Raw genomic sequence first — 27905 nt, forward strand, 5'->3', positions numbered from 1 at the left:
TTCCAAAGGCATCATCTTTCATGGACTTTGTTTGCATTTGCACCGGTGGGGAGGTCCCTGCTTCTGTTTCCTCCTCTCTCTTCTCTACACTCCACCTTTAAGTATCCTTGTTGCTCTGTCAAGTTTAATTGTTTCCTTAGGACTAGACGTACATTACGTTAATTTAATTTTTGGCTTTTTAAAATTTTACTGCTCTGTCCATCTACAGCCTTTTCCCAGTTCTTACCCCCACACACCCCTCTTCCATCCCAGGCCCCCCACATCTACCTTGCCTCTTGAGATGGAGGTCACGGTGGGGAAAGTGCTGCCTCATGGTCTCAACCCTGTCTGGGAAGATGTCTCTATCTCTTTTGTGGGGCTGTGGAGGCTGATTGCATGGTATTTTATTCTTCTCTTCAAAACTGACAGGAATTAAGCCTCTTGGAAAGGTCAGCTGACCCAGCTGCGCTACCCGTAGTGTAGTGAAATACCGATGGCTCGTCTTAATGTCAGAGGCAAATTGGAGAGTGGACCTGACTGAAATATCTGTGACTATATTTATTTTGAAGGAAGAAAAAGAATTGTCTGTCATGTTTGTATGACTAAGGGATTTATGAAACAAGCTGTGTTCCCCACCCAGGGAGAGGCTGTCAAAACATGAAGAAGGAGAAAAATAACGCAGCAGAGATCACAGGAAAACCAAGCCTGAACCCTTCTCCTAATTGCACGTCTGAGTCCGCCTCTGCTAATTTTGCCCACACCCTCTGCTTTATTCCTCATCACACACTTGCTGCCTCACCCAAACCTCCCCCCAGAACTTCGCTGTGCTGTCCCCTACCGCATCACAAAAGGGCACCACAAACAAAACCCCCTAGCTGACTGGGAGGGAACGGAAGCGGCTCTCAATTTGCTGTCACCCTCTCACTGATCTGATGGGACATGCAATCAGGTTTTCTCGAACAGTTGAGCTGGGATCTCTCTTGGTGGAGATACACAGGGAGACTCCAGACACAGGAAGGAACTGGGTCTGAACTGCAGAAAAGTGGAAAGTTGTCTTTATATGGCGAGATGGTTATCAAAGTTTGCACATTCTCTTGCAGGCAATAGGTCTAGCGGGATTCAGATCCTAATGGCAAATAATGTGGTTTTGTGCAGAAGGAAAAAAAGACAGTAAATGCCAGAAGAGGAGGAAAGAAAGCACAAGACAAGAAAAAATACAGAAAGGCATCCCTTTGCATAACTATAGTGTACATGCTTTATGTATTTTTTTTTTTTCCTGAGGCTATAAGGGCAGGAGGCCAGAAGACGAGCTAGAGAGAATGGTAGTTTCAACCACCTTCTATCGAACAGGAAAGAACTGCGTGTTCACCACTGGTACAGTGAATAAACAGAAACTCAGGCTTCGTGGTCATTTTGGAAAATCCTCTGACCTCGGTGGGGCCAATTCTTATTTTTCTACCAGATGATGAGACTACAGTTCTAGGCCATCTGTTCTCAGCCCCAGTCCCTGACATCCTGAGAGACTGGATCCATTTATCTTCGAAAGTCAAAGAAAAGAGCCTAACGTGAGAGGGGGAAAGTAAGCCGGTGGCCTAGAAGAGATTACGTGAGTGCTGAATGGGGAGACTTAAAAAATCTCTCCCTTGAAGCCCCTGATCATGGTGGAGTCCTGACATCCCCGTGGGGTCCCCACGACAGGTCTCCACATCTGCATCAGGGTTCTCTGCACAGAAGAGAATTCTAATTTGGGGATTTAACGCCTTTGAAAGCGCATCAAGAGTAACACTGACATGCTTTCACCGTAGCCTTGGAATCCTAAAATAAATAATAGAAAAATTGTGATTTAAAATATAATTCCAAATACTAACTGGGCCCCGCTGCCTAGATGAGTAATAAGCTTCAATAAATGTGTGACAGGCACAAGGCTCTTCAGTATGAAGAGTAGTGAGGCCTCAGAAATCGAAATAGGTTTTTCATTACATGAGGGATTATGTTCAGCCTGACTGTGGAGCCGGAGCATGGGGCCACAGCTGCATCCCCTGCCCGCGGCCGTATTAACTGGTAATGGTAAGACAGGCACCGCAGCCTGAAACAGCGATTTGTTTTAGGAAAGGGAGGAAGGTCGCTTTCACCAGCTTAAGTCAGGATTACCATTGTTTACTACACACTTTCCCTTAAACTTCCATTCGTCTGTGCTAATGAGCTGCAATTTGAGTCGGGTTCCACCTGGGTGCCTGTTAAAATCTGCCAGGAAGCCAGGGAGGGAGAAATCGGGCAGGTTGGGTGTGGGAGGGAGGGTGGTGGTTGCTGTTTTATGTTTTACCCAGGTGTGCTCACCAACACGCATGAGTATATTGTTTTGTGAAGGTCGGACAGTTTGATTGTGTCATTTCCAGCAAATGCAGCTATTCATTTGAGTTTTTCCTAATCCAGGAGCTCAAAAGTCAGAAGTGTTCGCTCCAGATCTTCATTCTTCTTAAAACTGAGATGTGGGGTCGGGAAATAAACTGATTTCCCTCTTGGCATCCAAGGAGACGCTGGGGTCTTCAGCGATGTGTTTCAGTGGTGATTGGAGAAAGGTGGGGTGTAGTAGGAATCCCGGATGCAGAGTGGATGACCGATTTGATGAAAGTTTCCTTTTTCTCATTATCAACAATTTCCTGCCTTTATTCCTTCTTGACCCAAATTGAGACTCATTGAAACTGTGCTTCCAAGAAAATCATTCACCAGGGTCAGGAAGCCTGCTAGGGCTCGAGGGGCACTGTGACTATAAGGGCCAGCTGGGCACAGCAAAGAAAACCCTGACCTTGGTCAAGGAAGTTGAATTCAAGTCTCTGCTTTTTGCAGAGCCCACTCAATGCCTTGAGCCTTGTTCTTCTCAACCATATGAAATGATTGCTAAGTTAAAGTGTATGTGATGCCTTTCCATGGTCTTTCTTATTTGAAGGGTAAAGTCAGCCTATTTTTCAAATTATTGTTTGTTGCACATTCACCCAAGAAAAAATTTAGCAGGGATGCTAAATTGTGATTTGGGACTTGGACTTTTGAAGATGAGAAAGGAGGCTGCATGGGCTGGAGGAGGATCCAGGCTGAGCAGTCGATAGAAATGGAACCAGCAAGGGGCAAGGAAGCATTCCGGGAAGGGGGACAAATCCCTGGAAATGTGAGAGATCAGAAATATGAGGATTTCAGCTGATGAGAAGGGGCCTGTGGAAGGGTGCTGGAAAATATCAATAGTAGGAGAGCAGAGCAGGACCAGATGATAGATGGCCTGGAAATCTGACAGGAGGTTTCATTTGATTAATTTGGCAATAGGGAGGTGCTTTAAGTTCATAAGCATGAGTGTAATATAAAGTTATGACATGATATCCTGTCAATTACCTAGTAGCGCCTCCATAAATATTTATTTGCTAATTGACTAAGGATTCAGGGTTGATTGGGAAATCAGGAGACAAGGGTGACTTATGGAAAGGTTTTGGCAATAATGGGGCAGGAGTAAGTTAGTGAAGATCTCTGTGGAGGACAGAGGGGGTGCTATGGAAGTAGAAAAGCTGAGTGGCTCTGTGAGGAAGTTCCTCCAGAGAGAAGAGAGATATTTATGATAGAATTCACATTGTTTTGACTATAGAGATGAAGATGGTGGGAATTAGTGGGTCCTTTACCCCCAAGAGGAATATTTTCCAGGATGGTAGGACTGAAAAATTAAAAATTAACCCGCCCTCTTTCAATCACCACTCACTTTTCTAAAAGCATGGTTGGCCCAAACATTTTTTATTGGTGTGTAATTCTACCAGGGCTGGCGAGAAGCCGTTCCTTTTTAATGCACTCCGTAAATCTCTGTGCGGTTTCTTTATTATGAAAGGCCCTTTGATCCAATAAAACCCATCAAGACCCCTTCTGAGGCATTCTCTTCAGATTTTGTATGAAAGTCTGCGGAGAAAAAAAGCAGAACAGAATTGGGTTAAAACTAAACTCTAAAAGGCCAACAAATTTCTTCTAACACGTAGTGCTTAGATGCAGTGCAAATTTTGTGAACCAAAAGAAGGCATCAGGATAGACGCCGAAAGTCAGCGTACCCATTTATAAATAGAAAAACACGCTCCAGGACCTGAAGGCACTTGCCTTGCAAATGCAGAATGTGGGCCTGGGAGTCTGTCCCAGTGCCCCTTTTGATTTGGGGGCAGTGAAGCTTACAAATGAAAATCTTCAAAGAAGAAACTTGCCTTTTGATCAGCTGGTTAGAGGCAGGTTTGAAATTATGATAAATCTGCTACATATTCACTGTATGAGCAGGTTTAAACTCTAATGCAGCTGCCTGTGTCTCTGCAAATGAGGCTGACTCACTGTACCCAGGCTGAATGGTGAGATGGATGAAGTTGGTTATGGGTTTATGGATCGGGGCAGAGAGGGCCAGACATCAGGGAATGAGCCCTTGACCTCCTCCCTGCGCCCTCTCTCTGCACCACACTGAAGTCTCGATTTATTTTCTATGCTTTAACATTTGACTGAAGTGCATGAAATACCCTCTCAGCTTCGAGGTTCCCAAAGTAAAGCATAAAACAGCAAGCTTACCTGGGGAATTTTGGAATTAGCTTCCCAAACTCACCAAGATAATTTAGGCCCCAATGGCACTTTACTTTGTGTTATCTGGATTGACTGTGTGGATGGTCCTAAATTTAGTAGATAATTATGTCTCTCTGCTTGCTTTTTTTATCTTTATCCTTCTCACTTCTAGTCTCCTGCTGTGAGGGAGCCGAGATAAGGTTTGGTCATGAAGCCAGACCTCTGTTTCTGTCTAGTCGGCAACTCTCTGCCTTGGGATGGTTCTTCTGGAACTCCTAAATCGTGAGCCACTGCCCGGCTCAGCTGGTTAAGACCAATGACAGGACAGACACTTCTCTGCTCACCCCCATGAGAGAGGCAATGGGAGGGTGCTTTTGTGAGGCGTCCTGCACCTGTACTCTGTCATGGTGAGACAGAAGCACCTGTGGGAGCATGTCATGTGCTGATAGTTCAGTACAGCATGCAGCCCCCACAAGCTCGCCCCTCAAAAGTAAATGAGGGGAGTTCTTTTAATGCATTCAAATAGAGTTGACTTTTCAGTCAGGTTAGAGTAATCACAGGACAGTTTGCCGTGACCGCCTAATAGCATTGCTGGAACTGACAACACTCAGAGCCTCTTTAAAATATAAAGGAATCTTGGGATTCAAAGATTGGATGAGAATTGTAAGACATTCAGGAGAAGTTTAAAGTGGAGTTTGGAACAGAGTGAACAGGCTCTTAACCATGGGTAAAATTGTAAGGGAACGTGTTACACCATTCTTACCAACCAACTTGTCATTTCTCAAGTGTATAATGAACTAACGCATATGAATATTTTCATGCAAAAGAGGCTTTCCCTCAAGTTTTTCCCTCTTCAGAGCTTCGCGGTATGTACAACAGAGTCTCTTAGAACAGTGTTTTACCATCTCAAGACCAAGGGCCCCCAGGAAGATCCAGAGAGAAGTGCAAATGAGTACTCATTCTCTCAAAGACTGCGTCAAGTAAATGATGATGAAGGATAAGGAGGATGCTCATGAGAAGAAGCCTTTGAAAATTAGTGGGAGCACAGAATTAAAGTAAAATGTAGGCTCTCTATTCCGCAACTGCGCTCACTGAGCATTAGCAGTTCTTTTATAGTCTCTTTGTGGGAATTGAGTGCAGAATCACCCATGTCCTGAGAAGCAGTGACTGCTGGGTACGAGCTTGGGTGTGACTAGAAAACAGAGACCATGCCTCTTTCTCTACTTCCTTTGCAAAACCGTTCTTCCGTTCTTTTAGCTGTAATAGCACATTGTGGGGAAAGGATGGATTCGAATGTGCTAAGTCTTTTAGGCAGAATGTCAAACATTTTGCCCATTAAGCTCACTTGATATGAAGAGTTCTTTGGCCCTGAAGAAAGCAATAGTTCACATATCATCACTTCTAGTTCTGTTTTCTGGATGGAGCAATAGATAGTGACCTTTGCCCGAGGCCAAAAGATGTACAGTTATTTCCTCTCCTCTCTTGTAATTTTGCATAGGATTATAAGTGCACTGGGAATTACCTTCAAATTGTTCCCAGTGAGTTTTACCCAGCGAGACCCTTTGGTACATCAGTACCTCATTGCCCTTTGCTCTAATTCAGTACACCCCACCCCCACCCCCACCCCACCCTGGGAACATTTGGCAATGTCTGAAGACATTTTTGGTTGTCACATCTGGGAGATGCTCCTGGCCTCTGGTGGCTAGAAGCCAGATATGCTGCTAAAGGTCCTACAATGTATAGGGCAGCCCCCTAACAATGAAGAATCATTCCATCCAAAATACCGATATTGCCAAGATTGTGAAATCCAACTTTCATTGATTTAAGACTATGTCTTCAGGAGTATTTTATTCTCCTTTCCCTCATGAGCTAAGATAAGAGCTCAGACTTCTATATTGCCCAATGTGGATCCTCAGGCTTGGCGTCCCTTCTTCCTCTTGGTGTTACTTTTCACGTTCCGAAATCCTCAGTCCCTTTCAGGGAAGCAAGCTGTGCTGCTCAGCTTGGAGAAGTTATTTGACTGAATCAGTCGACTTTGTGCTGTGAAAGGATGGTTCAGCTGAAGAGATATAATGAAAAGTACCTCTGATATGTACATATTTCCCAAAGTAGCACCACTGATTGTCCTCTCCTTAAAGAGGACAGCCAAGTCAACCATTTGTTCAGGAGCTACTATGGCAGAAATCTCATGCTCAACATGTAATCTCCAAAATGGTTTGATTTTCCTATTTATAATTAAAGAGAGAGAATCAGAGAGGTTAAGTAACTTGCCCATAGACACACAGTCAGTGGTTGTGATTTGGGACTCAAAACATGAGGGTATTTAACTCTAACCCCCATGATTTCACTAATACGTGTATTGCCATCAATTTATAAATATGTGCTTGGTGACTCTGACGTGGTATGTTTCCATTCCCCCAGGGAGCCTTGGTAACCACCCCTAGTGAAAACACTTCCAAGAAAAGAGAAAAGAATTCCTCTGATTATGCTAGAGGCTAGTCCTAAGAGCTGAGAGATGACATGTTCCTCAGTCAGGTCTCCATGTCAGGGCATCTGGAATGACTGGGAAGAGCAGAAGGAATTAGGAGTTAAATGAAATATATTTAAGAAGTGTGATAGTGAAGAAGGCACCCTGAAGTCCTGCTCAGTGTGGTCAGTCATGCAGGGTGTCAGTTAGGAATGCATTCAGCTGCAAGTCACCAAAAGCAAACAGCTATAAAAACCCTAACAGTGGCTTTAAAAATACAAGACTTGATGCTCCTCCCTCACAAAGCTAGATATCCAAGGTTCTAAATATCCAAGGTTCCAGGACACAAGTTCTTCCTAGCTCTCCACTTTGCCATTCCTTGCACTTTAGTCCCCCTCCCCCACCACCCTTGGTTTTGCTGCCTTATTGCCACAAGATGGCTACTGTAGCTCCCTACATCACATCTATCTTCAAGGAGGAAAGAAAAAGGAAGGATTCAAGTTCTCTGCCCCTTTTATCAGGAAAAACCTAAGGCCAACCTCCTAACACATCCACATCAGCAGAATTTTTCTTCTATCTTATTCATTAGAATTATGTCACATAACTGTCCTTACTTCAAGGGAGACTCCAGAAGCATTCTTCAACTCTAATGGAAGGCTGCAAGAGAGAAGAAGGTTGGAATTACCTGATAAATCCAAAAGCTAACTATATCTTATGAGTGATTTTTATACTCAAAAGCTAAATTTCTGCTTCTCTGGAAATAGATGCAGTAACTACTTCTAGTAATGTCTCTCGCTTTTATTCCTTTTCCAGTGTGTCATTCTGAGAGAGGGTGTTTTAGTTTGGTAGGGCTCCCACAACAAAGGACCTCAAAATGAATGACTGACCAGGAAGATCTGTCATCTCAGTTCTGGAAGCTAGGGGCCCAAGGTCATTGTCAGCTGAGCCAGGTTTCCCTCTGAAGACTCAAACATTCTCTTCTAGGCCACGCTCAGCTTTTCACTACCACTACAGCCATCACCTGGTGTTCTCCCTGTGTCTGATGCCTGTGGGTAAATTTCCCCTCTTTGTGAGGACAAAAGTCATATTGTTTTAGAGCCCAACCTATTGAACTCATGTCAACTTGACCATCTAAAAAGAAATCTACTTCCAAATGAGGTCCCACTCCCAGATACTGATGTCTGGAGCTTCAGCATCTTTTGGGTGGAGGGGTCACAGCTCAACCTAAACAGGATTTTTCTGGATCCTTCCTTGGTATCTTAATAGTAATTGTGATGGTTATCACTTTTGAGATCCACTGTAGGCTAAGCAGTTCATATGGATTTTCTCATTTAATCCATACTATGACCACGAGGTCCCTGCTGTCACTTTTTTAGTCTTACAGAACAGGAAAATAAGGCACAGAAATAGTAGGTGACTCCCCCCACCCCATTCCATAATTAAGGAATGAACACCGTTTCATATTTCCTCCTGACTCGTGGCTGACAAGGCAGAAAATGAGAATGGAAAGCAAGTGATGCTTGAGGGTTGTGGGACCCCTGGTGATTCTGGGTGGTGGACAACAGCATTATTATGCACCTGTTATACCTGAAACTCAGCCTCAGGAAGGGAAAGAACCTGCCTAAGGCTGTGAGAGGAGTCGGTGGGGGTAACAGGGAAAAAAGAGCAGAAAGGGTCAGCCAATAATGGGACAGACACTGAACTTTGGAGGTAGGTGAGGTGAGGCTTATCCACATATAGATAGATGTGTGAAGCTGTACTTCCAAAATATATATAGTATGGTAAGTCAGTAAAACTTTATCTAAAAAACAAACAAAAAAACCACCCTTTTGGAGTCACACAGCCCACAAAGAGCAGGGCAGGGCTGGTACCCAGTAAGTCAGACTCCAAACACAGTGCCTTCCCACAGGGCCCTCCTGGCCAGGACAGCGCACGTGTGAGTTGTGATCAAGTACTTCAAAACTGAGCTGACAGAAGCTTCTAGAGTCAGAAAGGGAAAGAATTCCACATAGAGGACTCAGGCACTTATCCTAGGTGCTGTGCGTCAAGGAGAATCTGTTGAGTTGGGGAGATGAGAGTCCTCTGGTCCCATCTCCGAGGTGGCTTTCCTGGGTTTGGGATTTGTCCATTTCACTGTCGCTTCCTTTCTTTTTTTTTCTTTTAAAGATGTATTTATTTACAAGAACTGGGGGTACAGGCCAGATGTGCAGGAGGGCAAAAGGACCCAACAGAAACAGAGCGGGGAACAGAACAGGCAGACTGACGAAATACACTGCTGAGGGGAGCAGAGGGTGAGACAGGAGCGGTCTGCTCACCATGTGGGTTGCTCCGAGGCTGGTGGGGATCGAAACAGCACCGCAGAGGCCGTGGACAGCCTCACAGTGCTGCGCCCATATGCCAGCGCAACCAGGGAGGCCCCTGTCACTTCCTTTCTGAGGTGGGGCTTCCCTATTTGTTCTCTGAGTCAGCAAACAGCCTGAGAAAAAGTCTCCTCCAATTTTCACATCTGTATTCTTAAGGACGTAGTCTCCTCTCTTTCACATCAGAAGGGAAGGAATAATTATAACGGCTAAAATGCAGTGAACGCTCACTGTGCACCAGGCTGAGGGCTTATGCACGTCATTTCTTTAATCCCCTCCAGGTCCTTATTTGCAGAGGTAAGAAGATTGTCCCCATTCAACCGACAGGGAGACCAGGTCTTACAAATTTAAGTAACTTGTCCAAGGTTGAACGGTGAAGGAAGCAGCTTGAACTGGAGCTCAAGAGACCTCCATTCCATCCATCCTCTACTGTTAACTCACAGCCCAGCCATGGATAAGCATTTGCCTTCCTGGCGTCTCTGTTTCCCATCTGAATAACCGTAGCATTTATGCAGCATGTCTTCTCTGCAGACCACTGGGCTTTGCCCAAATTATCTCATTTCATCCTCACAACAACCCTGTGGTTGTGCTCTTTTTATCTCCATTTCATAGATAAGGAAACTGAAGTTTAGAGATGTTAAGTGAGTTGCCCAGGATCACACAGCCAGGAGCTGCTTGAGCAAAGCTTCCTCACATTTAATCACAAATTGTAGACATAGGTCTCTTGATGGGTAACCCCTTCCCAAATGCAGTAAATCCATCCTGAGTTACTGTAACACTATGGGAGCATATATTGTCTTCATTTTATTCCCAATCTGAGGGCAGAAACTGAGCTACAAATCAAATAATTTGCTTAAGACAATTAGTAAAGGAATGGAGAATCTTCAAAATAGGACCTGGCAAATTCCAGTGCTTGTGGAATGACAATAAGAAGCCATGTTTACTTGCTCTTGACCTCGGAGAGAAATGAAGTCATGATCCTAAGCGTCTTCTGCATGGGAGAAGAGGAAAGCAGCTTGCTAGGTAACTGACGGCAGACCCTGTGAAATCAGAACAGGACTGGAATCCCCGCTCTTCCACTTACCGGCTGTGTGACTTGGAGCAACTACCTTCTTGAAGATAGTTTTGTCCTCTATAAAATGGTAATGCTAAATGTACCTACCCGGAGGAGTTGCTGCAAAAGTTAAACTGTGCATTGCATGCACAGCTCTTTGCACAGTGCTCACTTTAAATAAGTGCTCAGTAATTGTTAGAAGGGATTAGAGCAGACCTCATAGGGTCCCAGGCTAAACCAGGTCAGTACCCACCTTTGCACAGAGCTGCTTCTAGTAGTAAGCCTGTTTATGTGCCTATTGCCTGCTTTGCACGCTTAGCAGCTGCTTCTCCTGCCCATCAGATTTCTTCTCTCCCTTTGTCCTGATCCAGCTGGAGGGGCCTCTCACTGATTTGCTACAGGAACAAAACGAGATAATTCAGGATCAAGTTTAGAAGCAAAGGACTGGAGTGAAGAGGAGGATTTGGATCTGTTGAGACCAGGGTTCTAATTTGGATGTCATAAAAAGCTCCCTGTGTTTCAGATTATCATTCTGAACTAAGGACAATAATCCTGGCAGAGTTATCGTTAAGACTAATCAAGGGACTAGGCACAAAATACGCTGGCATGGGATAGCATGCAATGCCTCTTATTTTTAGATTGGCTAGCCTGTTTGCATGGGGCAGTTTGTATTGAGCCTTTAATAAGAGATGTATTCTGTGAATCCTCTCACCCCAGCTTCTTTGGCACTGTTTGTCTTCTGAACACCTCCTACTTGGGCTGGTGGCTCCTGTATGGCATGTGATGAACAAACACTTTGAATAACATGTTGCTATTTCTTCCTACTGTGTCCGGGAAAGCTTACAGGAAGGCAGTGTGCCCTGCTAGATTGCACAGAAGCCCTTTTCCTTGCATTCAACTCAGAGTTGGAGCCTCTGGCTTACTCACCAGTAAGGTCACCCTCCTGAGAATCAAGGAGTTCCGCTGGCTCAGTCTTGCTCTCTCTTTTTTTTCCCCCCAGTTGTGACTGTGTGAGAAAGTGGGCTTTGCACATCAGGAGCACAAAACAGAACATGGCTTCCCAGCCATTGAGGGTGGCGGGTGAATATTCATTGCCCGCTCATCCTTGTCTTCTTGATGTATTTGTGTTTTTCTATTCTTTCTCCAACTTCCCCTCTAGTCCTTTCTTGGTTCTTTCTCTTTCTTCCACATCTCTTGCTTGTTAATCCCAACTCTCCTTCTAGGTGATGGGAGGCCTCTTTGAAGCGGATGCTTTCTCTTCTGCCATGTGCAGAAATGAACTGCCTGCCAGCATCTTGGAACTGATGAGGGCACTCCTAGGAAGTAGTGCATTCACAATGTTTTTAAAATTCTGTTTGTCATAGAAGTGCAAGAATTACTACTTCTCTCTTTTCCTTTCTCCCTATTCCTCTCCTGTTCCCTGCATTAAGTCTGATTTCTTCTCTGTCTCAATTTATCCAGCTCACATAATTTGCCTTTTCATTTTGTGAATGGAGATAATTTGTGAATAGAAATTACTTCCAAATGTTTCAAAAATATTTTCTAAGCATTTGCTTTAGCATGGTCTGGTGAGTTTTTTTTCTTCTTTTTTCCTCCTCATTTTTTCATAAGAAAATAACTGTTTCTAGAGATGTATAGAGCCCAGAGGACAAAAGGATTGGATTGCCCTCCATTCATAGGTCTGCTTCAGTGATGACAGCTTCCGGACCCTAATGGCTAGAGTCACTGCAGATACGGGCTTGCTGGTCCCTGAAATGGGGGCCATTCCAGGGGGCGATTCTCCTCAGACCCCTGCCCAGAAAGAAATAGGATCGAAATCCCAGAAAGGAATAGGATAGGAGGTAGTAACTGAGTTCTGAAAATAGAGCATGTCTGACATGTGAAGACTTCTTAGGTGATAGGATCCCCATATCTGTATTTTAATATTAAGTCTCATTCTCAAAGTTGAGTCAATATTAGGGTCATTCTTTCTGGGTCATATGTTAGGGTCATAGACTTTTTGATGAGCGACTTTGTCCTTTACCCTTGATTCCTCTGGCACACATTTATGAAACCTCCTCCCTTCAGCCTAAGTGCTGAGCCCCTGGTGGTGCAGAGATGGTGACCATGGTCCCTGTCCTTCAGCAGATCCCTGCCACACGGAGAAAACAAATAGAAAGTCACAGCACAAGACTAAGGAGGACATAGGTGCTCCATGGGCCGCGAGTGGGGAGAGGAAAAGCAGGGCTTCATCACATGGTGTCAGGGCACTTCAGCCTGGAAGTGCTCGTAGGAGTTTGGCACCAGGACTAGGTGGAGAAGTACATTTCAGAATAAGGACCGTCATGTGCCATGATGTTGTGTTGGGACCACGTATCCTGAGCTCCGAGCCACAAAATCCATAGATATTGATGGAGATGGGACTGGAGAGCAGGAGGGTCACACAGCACAGAGACTTTCAGGCCACACAATGTGTGTTTGGATTTCACTTTTCGGTGATGCAAAACCTGCTGAATTCTAAGCAGAGAGGGCTTGGAATAGTCTGGTAGCCCCATGTAGAATGAAATGAGCGGTTAAATACTGAAGGCAGCAAGTTTGGAGGAGGCTATCTCAAAGCTCGGAAAGCAGAGAAGGTGAGCAGAACATTGGCAAAAGCAGAGTGGGTGAAAGGAGAGCTGGGAAGAGACATTTTGGAGGTTGGATGCCAGGTTTGGTCATTGACTGAATTTTGGAGGGGAAGGGTACCAGGAACAACTCCATCTGTTATCTGTTTTACTTTCGCAGACAGAGTGACCTGGGGCCAGTCTCTGGATGTGGGGGGTTAAGGCCAATCTTCCTGTTGGGAACTCCAGTGGTTACACGTGTGTATCTGTGCATGTCCCCCAGGTAGGATGTTGTTGGAGATTGTGGGACACAGAATGTCCTTCCTAAGTTATTCTCACATGTGTAATGGCCAGTAGAGGAGAACACAGAATTGGACTTAGCAAACTGGCTAATTTTGTCACAGAATAATGTTTTCGGGCCAATAGATGTTGGAGGAAAGAAAAGGCTTAAAAATCATCGTCATCCTCTCCCTTGAAATGGCATGTTTCACTTGCTTGATAGGTTTCACTTATATTTACTTACTTGGTGCCTTAATTGCTTGAGTGTAAAGAACAGTTGAGGTACAGACAACCCAAGTTGGATTTTGATCTGGGTAGAGAGGGAATGGATCACTACTCACATGACAGTAATATCCTGGATTCCTTGAAGATTCAGAGTAACAGTCAGTCTCAGATTTGTGGGATAGCTTTGAGAATAAAGTTAGGTTAACTGATCAAGTTCATTCACATTCACGGAAATAAATACCACTAGCTACAAAAGAGGAGTGGGGGCTACCAGGTGATCCCCAAGATATCTTAATGGGTGTTTGGAGTCTCCTGATTCTCCAGAAGTGAGCAGAGATTCTTACAAAGTCTTCTTTTCCTGAGGCAGAGGTACAAAGAATCAGGACTGGACAGGAATCTTGGCTGGACAGATTCCTACCCTCCCTTTCTTCCTACACTGGTTGATTTTAGGCCTATATTTGGGGGGAGGGGTGCCCAATATGCTCCTACAAGGGATTTTCCAAGCATGACATGTTGATCTCACCTGGTTATCAGTGTTTTGTGCTTTGGCCTTGGGCATCTTCATTTTGTTTTGTTTTGTTTTCTTGAGAAGACAGTTGCCTGCCCTCTGAGGGCACTTGATTTTCTGCTGCTTGGATAACAGGGCCCGAAAATGATGATCAGCACGCCCACTGGCCACCGGCCACCATGGGGGCATCTCTCTGTGATTCCTGGCTGGGCAGGATGGAACTTCCACCAGTTGGCTTCCCCAACTGAAAAAGCTGGCTCCTGAGTTGCTAAGAGACCGTGTGTCTTTGGCCCCGGTCCAGGCTGTTTCCTTCCCTGCTCACAGCTTTGACGGAATATTTCCTCTCCCTGCTATCGTTAGAGAGGTGACATGCCAAACCAAAGTTAGCACCGTTACAAGACATTTCTTTGAATGCTGTTGCCTCGGTTTCCCATTCATCTGCTGTGCTGGAAGAAAGAAGCGAAATCAAAAAGGCCCTATTAAGCAGACGTGCCAAGTAACGAGGGAGAAAAGAAAAAGTTTCTTCAACTTTTCTATGCTCAGAATTGTCTTCACAAGCCTATCTTTGTTCCTTTCCTTCCTTTAAAAATTGATAACCTAGAAAGCAAGTTGAGAGGGCGAGGAACGGTTTGTGGCACAAAAGTGGCACCTACTGGTAAGCCATGGCTGGAATTCGAAGTCTAGGTTTGTGCATGACCTTGACCAAAGATATATCCTCCTGAGAAGGATTCCTAATGATTTTCTATGTCTGGAAGGGCAAACCCTCTTTAGATGTATAAATATTAAAAAGCACTTCTTAGGCATGAGGGCACTGGTTTCGGGGCTATAGAATGACTTTTTCAGCTTGTAATTAAAAACATCTGCTGGATAACTAACCAGCAGCACTGTTTGCTCAAAGGAGCAAATGATTTAAAGCCAACCAGGTTGAGCACTAAAGGGGAGTGACCTGTGCATAGCCCTTCTTACCTCCAGTTTCTAGAAGCATCTACCCAGCTCCCTCAGGTTCCTCCCGCCATTGGGGTCTTGATATCCACAGCCTTCCCTTACCTCTGTCTTTGGGACTTTTGCTTTGTCCTGGTGCTATTTATTTTGTTTTGGTTTCTATGTCTTTATTCTGAATCTACAGAACTAGTTCTGAAAGGAAAATCATGCCTTCCTCATATATGGTGTACATTTGAAGTTCACCTTAAATGTCATATACTTATGGTGATGCCCCATAAGTTAATGGTCTCTGTAACTTATTACTCCAGTACTGATTGCACTGAGCCAGCAAAACAATCACTTTTGAAGGACTATAAACTTTTCCAAAAAACAGAACAAGGCTCTTTTTAATACTACTTGATTCCCCCCCCCCACCACCACCACCTTTTAAAGACAGATTCCATAGAACCATGCAAAGGGAAAAATAAATGATCTCTCCTCTAATCTTTAAAATAATCCCAGATATTGGGTACTATTACCCAACACATTTTACCGGGAGTGGGGAAACTGAGCCCTTGAGATTATTTACCCAATGCCATGTAACAATTAAATGATCAGGAATCTTGCTGATTCTAAAACCCACATGGCACCCCCAAGTGCCACACAACACAGACACTGTTCATTTGCTCATTTCATTCATTGCACAAATAATCATTAAGTACCTACTGTGGGCCAAGCACTGTGCGGGGGCTGGGGTGCCTCACCGAGCAAGAGCAGACAGGAGCCTGCTCCCACAAAACCATCCATCTTCACTCCGAGAGCTTCCGTCTCCCAATTTGCTCTCTGCTCTGAGTTTCTTTCTAACCCCTCTGGGGGTGGAGTTGACAGATTGTGAACATCAATAGTTATTGAATTGGTTTTGTCCCAGGGCTTCTTGAAAACAGTTTTCAATGAGTGCCAAGCCCTCACTGTGTCCCAGTTCCTACTGAAAGAAATCAGAGGTTATGTTTTGATTATCCAGCCACCCTGGGCCAAGAGATGCCGGGTGGGGCTTTGTTTCAGGAGGCCCCATTTTTCCCCAGGGCTCTTCAGCCTTCTACCACATGAATTGTTTTGCTTTGTGCATTTAAAAATAAAAGCCTTCCAGGCATGGGTGTAGCAGGATTAGAAAAGAAAAATGGCAGGAGCAAGGGGAGGCTGAAAATTGGAGCTGGTCAGAAGGCTCAGGAGATGAGGGATTCCATCATCAGTTCCATTCTACCCATGCATTCTAGTGGTTCCTTGTTTTTATTTTCAATGTGGCGGAAGGAAGGGGAGCAGGCCCCTTGCGACAGAGCAAGTTTAGAATTATTCCTGATTTCTCGAATGTTTATTTTGCTCTGAGGTCAGTGTTTAGGGAAGGGGATCTGCCAGGCCCCTCATGCACCCCTACCCACTCACTGACACACTTTAGAGCTTTGCCATCTCCACTGTGCAAGCGACGTGACCTGTGACAGCTCCGTGTCCTGAATCCTTACACGTGCTGTCGGTGCCCATCCTACTCCCCTGATCTTCCTGTAATCAGTGCAAGAAGTTCGCTGGGCCACCACGGCCTGAATAGTGAGGAACGTGCGTCATTGGCACCGCAGATTTCCCTGCTGTCAGCGTGTGACCTAATAGAGTCGGTGGAGACGGTTCTTTAGAGGCGCTGGTCCTGACAAGGAAAGCTTCTGTAATCTTGCCTTTGTTTAGAAATATGAACTTCGAAACCCTGCCGCAGAGAGTGTCGGCAGCCACGCTGATCCAAGGCCTTGGGCAAATTCATTTGAATTGCTTTGAAATTGGATATTCAAAATTCAATAAAAATAAGCCAGCCTGATGGTACAGCTGCAGCATTCCACCCATCCAGCTGGGTAAGCCGTGATGATTTCCAGGCCTCGGACTAGAGAGCCGGGTGTGATGGGAAGACGAGCGCCTAAGCTGCCAGAGAGCTCTCTCGCTGGCAGCCCAGCCCTCCCCTCCGACGGCTTCCCGCCAGCGACTCGGGGAGCAGAGCTGGCTTTGGCACCCAGCGGCTCCTCTCTCGCTGGCCTGCCCAGGCGGGGATGTGCTGCCTGCCTCAGTCATGGCCAGAGGCCAAGGGGAGGGAATGCCTCAAGGGCAAATGGATGGGGTGTCGGAAAAACAATAAAATCACGACACTCCAGTTGTTTGGAGGGTGGCTGGACTTCCCGAACACTCTGCCACAGCACTAGAGCAATCAGACGTGTAGGCGGGTTTAATTAAATTGTATGCAGATGTAGACAAACACCATAATTTGCCCTTCAGCAAATGCTACTGCTTTTGCCTCTAAAGGGGGAACAGAGTCCTGGCTGGGGCTGTGTTCCCACCTACCCCGGAACATCCCCCTTGATCACGTCCCTTTAGAAAAGCTGTTTATTCTAGCAAGAATTTTAAGAAAAGACTTGTTTCACTTTTCCCTGAAACGCAAGCTTTTTGAACTTCCTGCTTCATGATGAGGTATCACAATTATGAATGAAGGCCTATGAGATACATACATATACACAAGGAGATGTATGTATATATACATTTATGAAAATGTGTACATATGTACATGCACATGTGTATACATAGACTGGTAGGAGCATATATACTTTAGACAGAGGAGGTAGATGGGTGGTGGATGGATAGATGTATGAATGGAGAGACAGACGAGACACGTATACAACAAAGTCATATGTGAGAAGTATGTCCTGTTACCCCTAAGCAGTTCTCATCCTCCTGCTCAGTTCTCATCTAATCAGGCCTATCATCCCGCCTTCACGAGTCCAGGCTTTTTGTTGGAATCTGTGTATGAGCCACCTCGAGTCAGATTCCAGGAGAAATACATCCGTGAACCTTTTGATTGCCGCACCTCTGCCACCCACAGCACCATACCTAAAGAGGGGTAATTGCAGCGCCTGCTTGCTGGGACATTGTTAGCGGCCCACTCTATTGGCCTGCGTTCTGTATCACTAGCCACTCAAGGGCCAGCCGTGAAATTTAATTTGGAGTTTTACAGACACATTCTGAATCTGAAATCTCAATAATAACTTTCCCTTTGCTCAGCCTTTTAACTGTGAAATTCAGTTGGGGAGTTTCGAAGCAGCAGGTAATGTCACAGCACTCCAGAGGGACTTTGCCAGAATTCTACTAAAGTGCTTGCAAGTGTCATTTCCATATTTAACTAATTTCAGTTTTTAATTAGCTCCATGTGAAAAATGAGAGTTCATGCTGAGCTCCTCTGTCAGCACAGACGCTCGTTTCCTTTCTAGGATCTCAGGACAATTAAGAAAAAAATAGTTGATGCTATAGTCAGTGTGCTCATGCTTAGCTCTCTCAGGCCACCGCATTGTTCGCTGACAGTGAGGAAGTGGCACTGCCAGTTTTGTTCGCCAAACTGGGAAAGAGCAGTTTGGAAAAGGGTTGTACAGGCAGAGTTGTGGAGCCCAGGATCAGAATGATTTCTTAGCTGTAGAACATATGGTCTTGTTCCTAAATTCTCCAAGCTGGTATGAGATCCATTTCTGAAAGGACAGTCGTTGTATGAGATCAGTAACCACAAAGCTGGGGTGCCATCCACATGGAAATTCTGGCCCCAGTTTCCTAGCAGGTCATTCGATGTCAGATTCTTATGGCCCTCGGCTTAGAGAAGTATCTTCTCCATGATTAAGTTTCAAAATGCCATACAGACATGGAAATTTGTTAATCCTACATTCAAAGTGTAAATTCACCACTTGGGACGAACATGCAAATGAAAAACTACATACTCTTCACAAAAAATGGATTGAGAGGTTCTGTTTTGCATAAACTGAAAAATATTTGATGTGATCAGATTTCTGAAACAATTTTGAGCAAGCCAAACAAACACAGGCCCTGCATTTCATTTGCATAGCATCCATGCTAATGGCATTATTTGTTTAAAAGAGGAGATTCATTAAAAGTTTTGAAAATGATCAAAGTAGAGAAGTGTCTGACACTTCCCTTTAATAGCAGTTCTTAAAAATGGGTTTGGAAAACAGAATCCTTTCTTTCCTTCTGTGTTTTAGTGTTGGTTAATTATTCCCCATTGACAATGGACATTAACAGATGATGTGATGTGGAGAGCAGTAGATGTCTCCAACAGGCATTGTACACTAGAATTCATTTGGTAAACAGAAGCACCAAGCATTTGGTCTCTGTGGTTGGACTGGGGTACAGAGGAGAGTACCCCCAGGTTTTCTTCCATGGTCTCTTGTCTACCGCCTGGCTGAGTTCCTAAGAGCAGACACAAATTGTGACTCAAGCAGACTGTTTTTTGGGTGTGAAATTCAAGAAACATGACCTATGGGGATGCTGGAAATTCCCACCATCAGATATTTGTGTGTATAAATCATGCATGAAAAGATGGAGGCAAGTTTTGAACATGGAGGGACCACCCAGAAGTTGTTTAAAATAGCTGCCACGGTGAGTAGTGTTGACTAGCAATGAAGGCTTAATTAGCCAGTGAGTCTCGAGGTTGGGATTTGATCTCCCTGGTTGGGACAGCTGCCATCTGAGCTGGGAGGGCGACCTACTCCCCTCCCAGGGCTCCTCTGTTGGGGGCCCACCTGTGCTGTGGAGCAGATTTGTGAACTGAGAAAAACACACCTTCTAATTCGAAGCAGTCTGTTCAATTGTCCGGGGACGCTTGTGGTTTGGAGCTTTTATATTTCTTAGCTCTCTTGAAGTGCGAGCCCAGATGGGCTGCTTCTGAGTCTTCAGAGTAACAACTACAGTCACAAGAAGTTTGTCCTTATGTGAGGAGGTTTGACCCACAGTTCCTTGGAGTGCTAAGAACCTCTCGTGTGAAATGCAACTAGCAGGCAGAAGCAGTGTCCACCTGGACATCTAGCCATGGGCACGGGGATTAGCAATTAGCAATCCTGCGACAGGGAGTTGGCATAATAGCATGGTGGGAATCGCTCGCACCAGAAGAGAGAAGTCAGAGTAAGCAGTGGTGGATGTAGAAGGTCATGGACTTGAGTCAGAGAGAGGAATGAGGATGCGGAGCATGCTCAGAGAATTGTCTGTGTGTGCTGGGCCTGGTCGGTAATGGGAGAAATCATAGTTGGGTCACGAAACACTTTAAACTTGTGCCAGTTATCGGTGTATTCATATTAACAAATGAATGTCTTATGGTACGAGGTGAGAGAACAGACTCCAAGAGCCGTCCTGTGCAGGATCAAATGCCAGTTTTTCTACTTACTAGTTACAGGAGCACAGATAAGAAACTTAGGCTCCCTGAACTTGATTTCTTTGCTCTGACATGGATCAATAGTGCCTCTCCCATAGGAGTTCTCTCAAGATAAACTAAGACACCCCTTGAGCAGCCTGAGCACAGTCCTTGGAAAAGAAAGGGGCCAAGAAAAGAACAGACTATTCTTCCGGTGCTTGGTTCTGGGGGTACAGCAGTGAGTTAACTAAGTACAGCACTTACTTATTGCCCTTCCAGCACACAGCAGCTTACTCAGATGGAGCCAGTGAGAAGGAACCACTTAGAAAACATCCAAGGTCAGCCCTTGCAAATTCTATATGAATAAGGAGATGAAATTAAGAGTATGGAATTGGACCACCTCAGCAAAAAATAAGTTCATTAGCTAAAGCTACTTATTAAAATAGTAATACCACCCGTGGACAAAGCAGTGACATGTACAGACACACTCAGTCACAAGTACCCTGGGACCCTGAAGCACGCTTTCCAGAAGGTCACTCTCACACAAGTAATGTGGCCTCCTTACCATTATAAGGAGCACAGGACCAAAGGGAAGTGCACTGAAGGTCAGCTCTGAGATCACCGGCACTTCACTAAAGAGTCTATTCTAGGGGAGTGGGTCTTTCCCAGAGAAAGAACTAGTCTTTCCCTTAAACCTAGAAACACTTTCCAGAGAATCCTAGAAGGGCATTTTGTTTCACTAAAGCGATCAGATAATTTGCTGAGTTTTTCAGGCACTCTGACTTCTGTGAAGAGGCTCCCAGTCTTGCCAGCCACTCACCTTGCCCTTGACCTGGCTTTCGTGCATTCCAAATCCAAGCTGCATACTCACCTCCAGTGCTCACATTCTTTCTGGGATCCAGGTGCCAGAAAAGTCCCTTCTCGTCACCAGAATAAGAAAGCATCATGTATGTCATGTAAAGAAAAGTTAAATAGAACTATTTGGTTTCCTTTAGGAAATAGCACAGAACTCCAGCTTTTGGCCATTCAGTCTTGTGTTAAATATTCTAAAAGAGAACAAGGCTCTATATAAGTTCTGTTTGTTGTTTTGTTTTGGTTTCTGGTTTTATTGTTTTTCCTGTGTGGAATTTTTCAGTAACAACTGTTCTTGCTGTCTAGGAAGTTGAGCTCACAGGTGCTATAACAGATTTATGTGGTAGTAAGAAGACATCACCTATTACTTTGTGTAATAAACTTCCTTCCAGAAGGAAGAGAAAAAATGTCTGTGCCTTGACTACAGAGCAAGTAGAGTAAATATTTACGGGAATAACACTGTTGGCGCAAATGGAGCTTGTAGAGATCTTTAGGTTCCAAGTCTTGAGCTGAGGCAGGCAAACGGAACTGGTGAACTGGTTGGGTGGGTGTTGTAGAATGCAAGCACTGCCACCTAGTCTGAGACAGGGGCTCAGGGCAGCTAGCTAGCCTGCTGAGGATGCTCAGTGTCAGATGTCTCAAGGGGCTTAGGCAAGAGCAGACTCCCAATTTGACCCTTCCTGGATTTTCTGAGAAATCTGTCAGGCCCCACTCTGGAATCAGTGTGGATGACAAAAAAGAGTAGTCCATATGCTTTCCCCGCCAGACAGCAGGGCAGTTCTGACACTCTGTGGGAAGTGTAGATGCCCGATATAGACTCTCAGCTGGGCAGAGAGCCATCCCCATACAACGTGGAGGAGCTCCGGGGCACCCCTGGACTGGGACAGTGCTTGGCTCCCCAACAACACTGTGCGTCGTCCAGGTTTCCATCACATTGTGGAAGGCGCACCAGGAACCCGCCTGACTCCAGGACCCCCTGGGAGACAGGGTGGCCAGAGTCAGTGTGGTTAAATTTGAGTTTCAGATAAACATTTAATAACATTTTCAACATAAATACATCCCAAATAATGCCCGGGAGAGCCAGTTTAACTGTATTTTTCCTTGGCAAAGCTGGTCACTTCATTGGTGTCTTCTTCAGGTTGAACAGGAACCTAGGCCAGACCAATAGTGTCATCGGACTTTGCTGGCTGCGGTGGCAGGCTCTAGGGAGCACTGATGACCCCAGCTAGGATAACCAGCCTCCTTGCTTAAGATAAATTGGGGAAAATGAAGCACTCTGTCCTTGAGTGGTCCAGGCAGGTGGGACATGACTCCTACCCTGTCTTCATGTAGCGAAAGTGCAATGACAGGGAGTAAGGACAGGACTTGGCAGCCCTGTCACTCCTTCACTTTCATGAGCTACACAGCCTTCTAGAAATTCCCCCTTTCTGCTTAAGCAAGGCATGCTGAGCCCTGGGGTGCCTAAGGTAATACACAGCTGCTCAGCACTGACTCCAGAGTTCATCCTCACAGACTCCATGGCAATAAGGAATTTGCCCCAGAACGTTTACAGCCAGGTATGGGCAATCAGATGCCCTGGCCCCTCCCAGGGGATCATTCAACTCTGGGCAACCCCATGCCTGAGAGTGGGGAAGGGAACACAATCATTCTGCCAATCAGAGCAGAGATCCCCCAGAGCCCAGCTTCCCCTGGCCAGCACCTTCACTGCCGAGGCTGGCTGGAGAGTGGAGGAAGGGAGCCTTCCCTTCATGCCATTTCAGAGCCACTGTCTACAATGTCTTTTTTTTTTTTTTTTTTTTTTTTGCGGGACCCTCGCCGGCGGCCAAGATGTGAACTGGCACTGCAGAGGCTGCGGGCAGCCTCGCAGCCCAGTGCTCAACCACTGTGCCACCAGGGGAGGCCCTACAATATCTTCTTAAAATATCTCTCCCACCCTACCTGGCTCCATGCCTAAAATTTCCACCCTTAACATGTAGATATGTTTGGCTTAAATCATTCATCTCCTCTATAATTGCACATCCCTTAATGGTAGTTGTTGTAGGGAGGGCTGTGGATGAATCACATATCAAGTACCAGCACATTTTCTTTTTAATTCTACTGAAGTGACTGATAGTTTGGGACACGGATTTCCAAGCGTTGCCTAGGTGATGGGAAAGCATTCCAACAGGGGGCGCTGCTGAGTCTGGTGGGGACCATGAGTCTCCCAGACAATGACGGGGTCCTATTTACCAGGCAGAAGGGACACACAGGGCAGATCCCAGAGGGACAGGAGATTTGCCTAAAAGGAACTTTACCAGCTTCACTTTTTGGCCTCAGTCTGAGTCTGTCTTTTGCCCTCATCTTTCTATCCTGACTGGAACTTCATATTTCCATTTTGCATCTTCCTACCCTGTGGGTAGGCTCTCCCATCTGATCCGCTCTCATGGAAGTGGCCCAGAGTTGGTTGCTCCTGGTGAAGTAGTCTCTCTCTAATGGCTCATGAGCATCACCTGGAGGGCGTGTCCATCTGTAGCTACCTGGACCCCACCCCTGCCTGAATTCTGATTTGGATTTCTGATAAGTTCTCAGGGACTAGAACTGGTCTGAGAACCACTACCTGCAACCCCTAATTGCGGAACTAGGAACTTTTGAAGGCAGCAGTGTCTTAGCTGTCCTTGCACCTGGTTGAGCAGCAGGCACAGAATACAAAGTTCAGGATGCTCCATACTGAGCTGGCCAGCACTGCTGGCACAGCCTTTGCCCTGTGGCAATATCAGAGCTAATCAGGTGAGAACCCTGAACGTTCAGCTGTCAGGTTAAAAGCAGAAAATACTGCTGTCCAGTGTGTGGGGCTTTTGTTTGTTTAGTTGTTTTTTATGCTGTAGTATCTCTAGGATATGAACAAAGGAGGGAATTAAATGGGACAATTTGGGCGGCAAGAGGGAGGTAAGGGGCTTGTCTGGAACCTATATTTCCATAGGACACTCCCTGTTTTGCCTTGGACTATTTCTTTGGTTTCTTTGAAGAAGGTCAGTGTAAATCATTTCAAAACCCCCCACTCTCCTCCCTGTCCCACCCACCTGCACCTCCCAGCCACTGCTCCTCTGTGCTGCCTCTGACTTTGCACCTGCATGAAATATGTGAGTGAGCTCAGTGGGTCTGTGGCTCCTCTTTAGAGCATCTCTCCAAAGCACGGCTCCTGCAGCCAGTGCGGGAAGATGGAAGAGAGGTGGGAAGGAGCCGTGTTTCCCAAGGAGGAGAGCGGGCCTCTCCTCCGGAGTATCTCTGCCCTGTAGTTTCTGTTAACTGCTTCTGTAAGATGTGTCTGGAGGAGATGATCGCTAAGTAGCCTCCTGCATCGGATTCTGTTGTTTTGAATCAGGCGGCTGCCTGGCTTCCATTCAGCAGTGGGCTATTTGCTGGTAGCCTAGCTACATGGAATGTGAAAGAGATTTTTCTCCAGACAATGTTATTTCTCCCTTGTGCACACAATAATTCCTGTTTGCTGCACTCAGAACTCTGTGTTAAGCTGGACAAAGGGCTTTGCATGCTTCGTTTCATTGACTGTGACAATACCCCTGCAAAGTAGGGAGTTTTCACATTCCTATTTCACAGATGAGTAAACTGAGGCTCTGCAATGTTTAAGAACAAAAACAAAACCCTTTCCCCGAGCTTCACATTTGGATGAGTGGAAGCCAGGATCTGGAGTTGAAGCCAGCTGGGTCTGGCTCTGTAGCATCACTAACAAAAAAAGCTGTTTTACCTACAATGCCCTGGAATAGAGAGTCTAGACTTTAGGTAAAAGGAAGCATTTTTGGCGTGGCACTTTCGTTGTAATAGACAGAAAGCATTGAGTTAAGACTCTAAGCCAGAGTCCCCAGAATCCAGCTCTACCACTGCTGTCAACGGTGCCCTTGGGCAAGTGAATCTCTCTCTACCCTAGTTTATTCAGCTGTAAATGGGTATGATAAAAGTGCCCAACTCAGAGGCTATTGTAGGAAAAGATTAAAACATTTATGTCAAAACAAACAAAACTGTGACAGATTATACCTAAATATTTAAAGTCCTTAGAACAGAGCCTAGCACACAGTAAGCACTATGTTAATGGTGTTGAGAATGGTTAAAATCCCACTGAGGGTTTGCAGGATATGGGGCTTCATAGGGATGGCTGGAGAATTGATCGCATCAAATAGAAACTGGGGTGCCTGGGAACAGGGTCTGTGGTGATCAGAGCTATGAAAACAGAATACAACACACTCTCTCTCTCTCTCTCTCTCTCTCTCTCTCTCTCTCTCTCCCCCACTTTTCCTTCCTCCCTCCCCCCCACCCCCACCTTCACCTCACACCCCACGCAGCCCCCACCAGGACTGGGCAGAAGGCAGGTAGAGAAGATAAGGACTCTTGGATTCTGAAAGGTGGGAGGCTAGACCTCACCCAGGCATGAGGCAGGGAAGTGCCAGCAGGGAGACCTGACCCTTTGGATACAGCCTACAAGAAGCAGCCTTTGTCCTCCAGCCCTGAGGACTGGAAACAAGCACTCACGGTGGAGAGGGTGGGAGGTTAGGGCTTGTGCTTTGCTTGTGTTTTGCTTTCACACAACTAGAAATAATGAGAAAAGACAAGCATGGGGAGACTTCCTTCCAGCCTCTTCCTCCACTGCTATTGTCTTGTTTCCTAGACTCCCACAGAGGGCAGAAAAGCACATAATAGAGGGCAGGAATAATGGATCTTTGGGACCAGAAAGACAAATGTTAAAAGTTAGATATGGCCCTCAGGGAGTAAGGTTCCCCAGGTGTGATAGGCACACCCTGGTGGTGTCTCTGGACAAGGGAATAGCTCAGGGCCCCTCAGTTCTACCCCAACTTTCCACACAAAACTGGTGGATAACATGGACGTGAACCAGCTGCCATCCACTGTTCCACCTGCCAGGATCAACAGATGGTTGAGGGGTACCCAGGTTGAGGAAGGGCTTTTGAGACCCTCTGGTCAAGACAGTGATAAGGGGGGCCAAGGAATCAGCATTTACTGGCTAGTAAAATAGTAAGAAAAGAGCGCCAGGGGAGACTCCTGGGGGCATGAGAAAGAGACTCGAGAAAGTGTGGGGGCTAGGGGTCTACATGGGATTTAGGGCTGGGGTTTGAGAAAAAAAGAATTAAACTTTATTGGCTGAGAAACCAAGGAGCGTAGACTTGGCTGAAGTCCGCTTGTTGTTGCTAGTTGTGAGCAGCCCATGGAGGCCGTGTGCCCGCAGCCCCAGTGCAAGCCGGCCTGGGCTCAAGGCCTTTCACTCCCTTTTTCATTTGGGTCTTTTAGCTTCCTTTTCCCCAGAGCAGCCCACTTGAGAAGCCGAGGAAAAACAGCTCTGGAATATCCAGACTGGGGAAATTAGTTAAAAAAAAAAAATGTTTCAAGGAAATTTATGGCAGCAGGTGCCCAGCCTGAAGTCATCAGGTTTTTTAGCCTCCTGCTTACCAGCTGTGAGGACAATAAACTTCTTGCACAGTTTTTGTCCTTGAGTCCCATCTTGTCCTTGTCCCAGGACCCTTCCTATCTCACTAATCCTCTCCTTGGGGATCACCCTGTTACTCTGGCACATGCTCAGTATGACTTTGTGTGGTTTGTGGACACACATCCTTATTGTATTAGCTGTCTGTTCACTTGAACATCTCAGAAAACCTTATAACTCATACATGTAGCTTTTTATTTCGTGGGTATTCTATTGAGATGAGAGGAAATGTATTAAAGTTCTAAGCCAGAAGATTGATTTTAAAATGCTGTAAGGAAATAACAGCAGAGGGCTGCTCGGACTTAGTAAAAATTATAAATTTTTTCAGTGTTGCTGAGGTTAGGAAAACCCTAACAAAGGAATTAAGGTACATCTGCATATTCCTGGCTCTGGTCCTTAGTAACTTTGTCTCCCTGAGCGCTCAGTTTTTTCATCTGTAAAATGGAAATAGTTCTTCCTACCTTGAAGGTGAGTGGGGTGTGGGGGTAAGGGTGATCAGAATGAGAGATGCCTTCAAAGCAGATAATTGAGAGCCTGGCATAAAGAATTCCATAGATACCATTTCATAACGATCACTTGTTATTCTTAGCCTAGAACAATCAAGACCACCATTAAATTGCATATTGTGAAACACAAGTGTTCACACCATGCTTTCAGTAAACATTTCTTGAATACTACTGTGTTCTAAACTGATGCTGGGGCAAATCCAAAAGGGGGATGAAGACTCGGCAAACCCCTCAGGGTTCTGTGCCTTAAAGCTTGGTGCAGACAATCAGCAAATAAGTAATTACCATGTAAAGCTGTAAATGCTGTAAGAGGTGTGGTGACAAAATATCCCTGGAGCAAGGAGTTGGAAATCAGCCTAGAAGAACCCTAGTAAGCCACAGCAGTACAGAGCAACTCTGTCCAATTGCCACTGTGGCCTCTGAGCCCTGTTAGTGCCACTGCAGAACTCCATTTTTCATTTCATTTAATTGTGAATACTTGCAGTTTCAAAACTGGAGCAAGAAAAAATGTTTTTCGGTTGAACCCTCTTCTGTCATTGGGGAAAGACCACATTTCATTTGAACTGTTGAAGATTTAACATCTGAATTGCAGTCTCCTTTCTGTAATACACCAGTCAGATTTGGAAAACTTCAGTGCCCCCCCCCCAAAATGTCACATATCTTATTAATGACTTTTATGTTGAACGCATATTGAACTGATAATATTTTAGCTATACTGGGTCAAAAAAAAACCCATGTTATTCACTTTGCTTTTACTTCGCTAATGTAGTTAGTAGAAAATATATATGATACACGAGGTCCTGGTGGTATTTCTGTCCAACCAGAAGCAGAATGCAGATGACAGAGTAGGGAACTGAATGAGACAGGACAGTTCAGAGGAGAAACCAGCACCGGGTCACCTTGCACAATTCT

The 27905-nt window shown here is 45.4% G+C and overlaps 1 protein-coding gene and 1 long non-coding RNA gene across 9 annotated transcripts in view; one reads left to right on the forward strand and one right to left on the reverse strand.

Annotated features, from left to right (window-relative positions):
- Positions 1–27905, forward strand: part of TENM2 (teneurin transmembrane protein 2) — a 3493894-nt gene that overhangs the window by 3267982 nt on the left and 198007 nt on the right. The window lies entirely within an intron of this gene.
- Positions 3735–14378, reverse strand: LOC119236694 (uncharacterized). 3 transcript variants are annotated; one of them, XR_005123145.1, is made up of 5 exons: positions 14033–14378; positions 13626–13691; positions 10677–10818; positions 7624–7666; positions 3735–3909 (listed from the first exon to the last, which is right to left on the reverse strand). It is a non-coding gene; the product is annotated as an uncharacterized LOC119236694 (long non-coding RNA). The 3 variants fall into 3 exon arrangements; XR_005123147.1 differs by lacking the exon at positions 13626–13691; XR_005123146.1 differs by lacking the exon at positions 10677–10818.

The sequence above is a fragment of the Talpa occidentalis genome, unplaced genomic scaffold (genome assembly GCF_014898055.3).
Source record: "Talpa occidentalis isolate TD23 unplaced genomic scaffold, MPIMG_talOcc4v2.1 talOcc4.9, whole genome shotgun sequence".
In the NCBI taxonomy this organism is placed as follows: Eukaryota; Metazoa; Chordata; class Mammalia; order Eulipotyphla; family Talpidae; genus Talpa; species Talpa occidentalis.